This window comes from Penaeus monodon, unplaced genomic scaffold (genome assembly GCF_015228065.2).
Source record: "Penaeus monodon isolate SGIC_2016 unplaced genomic scaffold, NSTDA_Pmon_1 PmonScaffold_3171, whole genome shotgun sequence".
NCBI classification, from domain to species: domain Eukaryota; kingdom Metazoa; phylum Arthropoda; class Malacostraca; order Decapoda; family Penaeidae; genus Penaeus; species Penaeus monodon.
Window position 1 is genome coordinate 9,361 of NW_023657869.1, and position 8,062 is coordinate 17,422.

The window sequence follows — 8,062 nt, forward strand, 5'->3', positions numbered from 1 at the left end:
GGGGTTTTTTTTTATCACTGTTTTTTTTTTTAAAATTTAAAATATAAATCTTTTGGGCCCCCCTTTTTTTTTTTTTGGTTTTTTTTTTTCCCCCTCCCTTGTAATGCCCCCAATACTAAATTGCTTTAATTTTTTTTCAAAATCGTTCCCCCCCCACACCCCCCAAATTTATCGTTTTCCAAATTTATCATTTTTCTAGAAAATAGGAAAATTTTTTCATTATCATTTTTCAAAAATCCTCCCCCTTTTTTTAATATCACTGATTTTCCCACCTTTTTTTTTTTTTGTTTTTTTTTAAAAAAAAAATTTAAAAAATTTATAGCAAAAAATTTCCAATGATGATGAGGATGAAAAAAAAATAGTAATGGGTGAAGATGATCACCATTTAATTTTAAAAAATCATTATTAATTTTTCATTTAAATCGCTATAAACACAGTTCCCCCTCATTATCATCCCCTTTTTTAAAAAAAATTATTGTTTTTTTTTTATTTTTTCAAATTTTTGTTTTTTTAAATATTTTTTTTCGTTTTTCCCTTTTTTATTGGGGCATCCCCCCCGGAATAAAAAAACCCAAATTTAAAAAAAACAAAGGAAAAAAAAAATAAAAGGGATTAATAATTGAAGATTAAAAAAAAATTATTAATAATCATTAATCATTTTAAAATTAAAACAGATTTTTTTAAACTTTTTCCCCTAACCATCATCTCCCCCCAACATTTTCCACCTTCCAAAAAAAAAAATTTTGGGGTTTTTTTTTGGGGGTTTTTTTTTTTTTTACCCCTTTTTCTTTCCCCGCTTTTTAACCCGGGGCAGAAAATAAAAAAAAAAAGCAAAAAAGTTTTTTTTTTTTTTCCCCCCCCCCGCGAAAATTTTTCATCGGGCGATTTTTTTCAAAGGGGGCCCAAAAAAAAGGGAAATCGTTTTTTTTCTTTTTTTTCATTTTAGTGCAAAGGTTTTTTTAAAAATTTCGGCCGTTTTTAAAAAAAGGGATTTTTTTTTTTTGAATTTTTTTTTTTTTTCCTTTTTTTCCCCTTTTTTCTTAAAACCAATTAAAAAATGAAAAAAAAAAAAAAAAAAAAAAAAAAGAATGGAAATAAAAACGGTGGTTTTTTTTTTTTCCCGCGTTTTTTTTAACTGTTTTTTTTTCTGGTTTTTTTTTTTTTGGTGTTTTTTTTTTTTTTTTTTTGGCCCCCATCCCCATCCCCCACTTTAACCCCCTACCCCCCCCCAAGGCCGGAAATTTTTCACCTTTTTGGGGGGTTAAAAAGGTGGGCACGAAGATGCACCGTCGCCATTCACCTCCGATCGTCTCCGGAGCAAGTGTCTCTCGTTGCGGTCCTCTCTTCCTTGAAACCTCACCATGAAGCTGGTAACAAGACCATATTTTAGCATCTGCTATTTAGTATCCAATAAAAATGATCGGTGATATAACTTATCTTATTGATGTTATATATTTTTATGTTTGTTGCGGTTCCATCTCATGATTTCTGACTTCGTTACAAATTTTTATACTTCTCCCCGAACCGAATACTTCATATATATAGAGAACCTAAATGTATATTATGTATAGTGTATACACACGCATGGACCTGCGGCCCTTGAACATTGTGCAACTCTTCTTGTCCTCCCCGGCAGCTGATGCTGCTGGCGCTGGCGGGGCTGGCGAGCTGCAGCACAACCCTGGTCGGAGGCGACCGCGCTAGGGACGTCCTCTTTCGCTACAAAGTAAGTGGGGTTCCTGCCGTTAGGTCGCAATTCCTGAAGTTCATTCACGCGTGTTTCTTCCTTGCGGCTTGTTTGTTTTCGCTCTCTGTTCCTCCGGCCTGAGGAAACCTCCGCTCTCTCCCGCAGGTACTATGACGACGACGGGCAGGGAGATTCAAGGTGGAGTGGAGGCCGAGAGGCTTGGGACTCGGCCTCGTCGGCGGGGCGCCCCGGAAGGCCGCGTCCCCCCCTGCCCCTGCTTCCTGCCCCTGCTGTCCCCCCTTGCCCCCACTGACCGCCGTCCCTTATTTTCGCCTCCGACCCCGGGCGCCGACAAAACGTCCCCCGTGGAGGTCACCCAGGTACAGACCCGCCTCGTCCCGGCCACCCGAAGGCCCTCCCCATCCTGCAGCCGCAGGTGCAAACGCGCTTGGTCGAGGTCGCTTCCGGTTTCCCCAAGTCACCCGCTACGTCCAGGTGGAGGCTCCCAGGGTCCCGCTACGTCAGACTGGACGATGACGATGACGATGACGACGACGATGACGACCTTCCGGTCGTGTTCCGCGCATCGCGCCCTGCGTCGCCGCCTCTGCCCCCCCGCCCCCATGCAGCGCCTGACGGCCCCTGGCCGCCCATCGACAGAGGTCCCCCGCGGCCCCCGCCCGCAGGGTCTCGGACAGCAGCGATGAGGAGGAGTAGGCAGTTCTCTGAATTGCACTGGCTCCTCTCTTTATCCTTACAATGTCCTTTCTAAATATATACATCGGTATTAATAAATATACCAACGATATTATTCAACTTCATTCACAAGACCTATACATGTAGGGAATGAACAGAATGTCAAGGATAATGCACACTCAGCATGTTCATCTGAGAGTAACATACTGGAGCGATCATCCCTCACCTTCCTCAAGAGGTTACACCACCGCATTTGGTCAAGTTTCATGGGCCAGGCCCCTTCACGTGGGTCACCACAGGGCAAGTGAAAATGACTCGAAATACAGCTGTAGAAACTGCTTTCGTGATGTATGATAAAGCTCGACATGGCAAAAGTCTTAGCCGAGGGCCCCCCCCCCCCGGGGGCCCTTTTTCCCCCCCTTTCCCCCCCCCCCTTTTTTTTTTTTTTTTTTTTTTTTTTTTTTTTTTTTTTTTTTTTTTTTTTTTTTTTTTTTTTTTTTTTTTTTTTTTTTTTTTTTTTTTTTTTTTTTTTTTTTTTTTTTTTTTTTTTTTTTTTTTTTTTTTTTTTTTTTTTTTTTTTTTTTTTTTTTTTTTTTTTTTTTTTTTTTTTTTTTTTTTTTTTTTTTTTTTTTTTTTTTTTTTTTTTTTTTTTTTTTTTTTTTTTTTTTTTTTTTTTTTTTTTTTTTTTTTTTTTTTTTTTTTTTTTTTTTTTTTTTTTTTTTTTTTTTTTTTTTTTTTTTTTTTTTTTTTTTTTTTTTTTTTAAAAAAAAAAAAAAAAAAAAAAAAAAAAAAAAAAAAAAAAAAAAAAAAAAAAAAAAAAAAAAAAAAAAAAAAAAAAAAAAAAAAAAAAAAAAAAAAAAAAAAAAAAAAAAAAAAAAAAAAAAAAAAAAAAAAAAAAAAAAAAAAAAAAAAAAAAAAAAAAAAAAAAAAAAAAAAAAAAAAAAAAAAAAAAAAAAAAAAAAAAAAAAAAAAAAAAAAAAAAAAAAAAAAAAAAAAAAAAAAAAAAAAAAAAAAAAAAAAAAAAAAAAAAAAAAAAAAAAAAAAAAAAAAAAAAAAAAAAAAAAAAAAAAAAAAAAAAAAAACCCCCCCCCTTTTCGTCCCCCCCCCCGGGGGGGCCCCCCCCAGGGGTTTCCCCCCCTTTTTCCGTCCCTTTCCCCCCAGCGGAAAGGAAAAAGACGAGACGATGACGAACAAAAAAAAAGAAAATTTTCCGGGCCCCTGGGTTTTTTCCCCGCCCTCGCGGGCCCTGTCCCCCCCCCCCGCCCCCCCCCCGCCCCCCTTGGCGCCCACCGCCCCCGGGCCCCGCCCCCCCGACCAAAGGTCCCCCCCCCCCCCCCGCCCCCCCGCCCGCAGGTCCTTCGGACAGCAGCGATGAGGAGGAGTAGGGCCCAGGGGGGGCCTTCCCCGAAAAAAGCCCTGGCCCCCCTTCTCTTTATCCTTTTTCAATGTCCCCCCCCTTTTTTTTTTTTTTAAAAATATACATCGGTTTTTTTAATAAAATATACCAACCCATTTTTTTTTCCCCCCTTCCATTCAAAGACCTAAAAACATGTTTGGAATGAAAAGAAAAAGTCCCCAAAAATAATGCCCCAACTCAGCATGTTTTTTTCCCGAGGTAACATACTGGAGCGATCATCCCCCCCCCCACCTTCCTCCCAAAAAGGTTACACCACCGCATTTTTTTCAAATTTTTTATGGGGCCCAAAAAGGGCCCCTTCACGTGGGGGGACCAAGGGCAAGTGAAAATAAAATCCCCCAAATATCAAGCTTAAAAAAACTTGCTTTTTTTTTGTGGATGTAAGATAAAAAAGGCCCCCCGAAAATGGAAAAAAATCCCCCTTGCCCCGAAAGTTTTTTTAGGGGGGGGGGGGTATTGGTGGGAAAAAAAAAAAAAAAAAAAAAAACCCCCTTTAAGGACCCTCGAAAAGAAAATGGAAAAGAGGGGGAAAAAGGCAGATAGACAAATAGGGACAGTGTGTGAGCCGGTTCGCATACCGGTTCGTCAGGGGTTTCATTCTTTTCATTTACTAATTACTCACCTTCCCTCCCTCCCGTAAAACCGGCTTGACCCTTGACCGTGATTTTTGCCGTGCTTATTGGGGGACTCTTGCCTATAGTTGCTTTTTGGATTTTTTTGAATAGCTTAAAAAATACGGGCGTTATATAATGAAAAATTTAAAATGGGCCAAAAAAAAATATAGAAAAAAAAAAAATAGGGAAATATGAAAAAAAGAAAAGAAAATCGCAAACCAAATAGAAAAAACATAAGAGAAACCATGGAAAAAAAAAAAGGGGAGAAAAAAAAATTAAGGGTTTTTTGTGTAAAAAAAAGGCAATTTGAAATAAAAAAAAAAACATAATGATAATAAAGTTGATTTAGTCCGACGAGAAAGAGCGACGAAAACAAAAAAAAACGAAAGGGGAAAAGGACCAAGAAAAAAACAAACTAATACACCGGAGGTTTTTCTACACCTTAACCCTCCCTTTTAAAGGGCTTGGAAGGAAACAACAATGCCATAAAACGTCTTTTGGAAATATTCTCGTGTTTTTTTTTTTTTTTTTCCTTTTTTTTCTTTTTCTTTTTAACTTTTGCTTTCCCTTTTTGCTGTTTTCATTCACGAATTTTGTTTCGGCCGTGAAATCCTTTCCCCACACAAAGGTTTAAATTTGCTTCGGGAAAGAAAAGGAAGTAGGAAGTAGGATTTGGAGAGCAAAAGGTTGGGAACTTCCAAGACCTTGTGCACAAGGGAAGCCCCCAAGAAAAAAACAGTTTTTTGGTCCCCTCATATATAAAAAAAAAACACAGGTTTGGATGGGTTTATATAAAAAAAAAAAAAAAAATGGGGTTTGGGGGGTTTTAATTATAAATTTTTTATTTTTATTAATTATATAAATTAATTATATTTTTTTAATAAAAAAATAATATTATGTGTTTTGGGGGTTTTTGTTTGGTGTGGGGGGTTTGGGTTTTTGGGGGGGTGTGTTGGTTTTTAAATGTGTTTGTTACATAATAAATTAATTAATTTATATAAAAATTTAATTATTTTATATTTTTTAAATAATTTTTTATTTTTATAATGTTACCATATTATGTTTTACATTTAATAATAATAAAAATTATATAATATTTAAAATATTTTAAATTAATATAAATATATTACCCCTTATTTTAATATAAATTTTAAAAATATTTTATATTAATAAATTATAAAAATTTTTTAAAATTTATTTTTAAATTTATATATTTTTAAATATTTAATTATATTATATTATAATAAATTTTTATAAAAAATTAAATATTTGTACACCCCCCACCAACAAACACACAAACCCCAAACAAACCCCAAAACCCACAAAATATATTTTTAATTTTATATAATTATAATATATTTTAAAAATTTTATTAAAAATATAATTTACCTAAAAATATATTAAAAAAAAATTTTTAATTTTGTTAAAAATAAAAAATAAAATAAAATTATTTTATTATTTTATAATATTTTTATTATTAATTATATTTAATATTATTTTTTATTTTTTTTTATGGTTTTAAAATTTTTTTTTTTAAAAGTTTAAAAATTTAAAGTTTTATTTTAAAAATTAATAAAAATTTAATAATTAAATAAATTTAAAAAAAAAATATAAATTAAAAAAATTTATTATAATATAATTTATTATATAAAAATATATTTAATATATATAAAAAAAAAAAAAAAAAAAGTTTTTTTTTTTCCTCCAAAATATAAAAAAAATAGCGGATTCCCATAAATTTTAAAAAAAAAAGCTTTGATTTCCCAATTAAAAAAAACAGCTTTTATCCCCCCAAAAAATTTAAAAAAAAACAAACTTTTTAAAAATTTTTTTCCCCTAAAAAAAAAAAACGAAACACGGCAAAAAAAGAGGAAAAAAAAGCCAAGGGGGCCCTCTTTTCTGTTTTTGAGGGAGGAAAATGCTTTAAATCAGGGGCGGAAAAGAACGTCCCCCCCAAAAAAAGGGGGGGGCAGAGGGGCCCTACGAAAAAAAAGCAGGAACCCATTTTTTCTTTTTGACGCCGGGGAGACATTCTAAAAAAAAATTTTTTGCGAGATTTTTTTTCACCACGGGGGTTTACAGGGGAAAGGCCCCTTGGCCCAATCCCCCTCGCCACGGTAAGCCCCAACCCAAATTGGGCAGACAAACAAAATGGAGACAGCCATAAAAAAAAAACTTTTTTTTTTTCCCGGCCGGGCCCATAAATGAAAGGCCCCCCGGGGGGAAAAACCCCCCGAAAAAAATTCGAAAAAAACTCAAGCCAAGGCGGGGGTTTTGCCCCCCCGGGGCTTCTGACGTAAAAAGGCAGGATTTAAATGGGGGAAAAAAATCCCCCCTGGCTTTTTTTATTTTTATCCCGTTTTTATTAATTAAAATAAATTTTCGTTCTTTTTTTTTTTTTTTTTGTCTTCACTTTCCCATCATTGTTTAATGTTAATACTATTGCTATTGAAAATTTTCCCCCCCCCCCCCCTCAAAACCCTCCCCTCAAATTATCTTTTTTTTCAAAATTTTTTCATTTTCTAGGAAAAATAGGATTTAAATTTATCATTTTTTCAATTTCCCCCCCTTTTTTTAAAAATTCCATGATAAACCCTTTTTTTTTTTTTTGTTTTTAAAAATTTAAAATTAAATGAAAAAAAAACAAAAAAAAAGCAAAAGATGATAGAGGATTTTAAAAAACTAGTAATGGTTTGTTTAAAAAAAGAAAAAACCCCATAAAAATAATTTTTATAATTTTTATTTCATTTGCCTTTAATCAACCCCCCCCCCCCTCAAATTAATTCAAAACTTTTTTCAGGGGATTTCATTAAACCCCTTATTTTTTTTTTTTATTTATCTTATCAATTTAATTGCTGTTATAAAACTTTGGCGTTATCAAATTTATCATTTGGGGCATCAGGATAACAACCCCAATAAAAAAAAACAAGGGGCCAACAATAATGATGATAATAATAGATTTTAATAAATTTTTATTTAATAATTTATTATTATTTTTCAGATTTTTATTTTTTTTCTTTCATAACCTCATCATCCACCCAAAAAATCCCCTTCATTTTTTGGTTTTTTTTGTTTTTTTTTTTTTTTTTACCATTAAACCCCTTTCCCCCCGCTGCTTAAGCCGGGCGAAAAAAAAGAAAAAAATTTTTTTCCCCCCCGGCCAAATTTTCAAAATCGTGGGCCGTTTTTTTTTCAAAGGCCCCAAAACAGGGAATCGTTTTTTTTAAAAAGATTTTTTCCCGTGCAAAAAGGGGCCCCCTTTTTTAAACTACGGCCGTTAAAAAAATTTTTAAAATTTTTTATTTTTTTTGTTTTTTTTTTCCCTTTTTTCTAAATTTTTACTTAAAAAAAAGAAAAAAAAAAAAAAAAAAAAAAAAAAAACAAATGGATTTTTAACGGGGGGGGTTTTTTTTTTTCGCCTTTTTTTTACTGTTTTTTTTTTTTCTGGTGTTTTTTTTTTTTGGGAAAATTTTTTTTTTGTTTGGGGCCCCTTTCCCAAATCCCCCCCTTTTAAAAAAACCTACCCCCCCCCAAGGGCCCAAAAATTTTGGCAACCTTTTTCTGGCGGTTTAAAAAAAAAGGGGGGCAAACAAAGATGGGCCCCCCCCCCCCCCCATTTCAAACCCCCCATCGTCTCCGGAGCCAAAA

At 33.5% G+C, this 8,062-nt stretch overlaps 1 pseudogene; it reads left to right on the forward strand.

Moving 5' to 3' along the window:
* The first annotated feature begins 1,296 nt into the window (after positions 1–1,296).
* LOC119570565 lies at positions 1,297–2,691 on the forward strand (annotated as a pseudogene).
* The last annotated feature ends 5,371 nt before the right edge of the window (positions 2,692–8,062 follow it).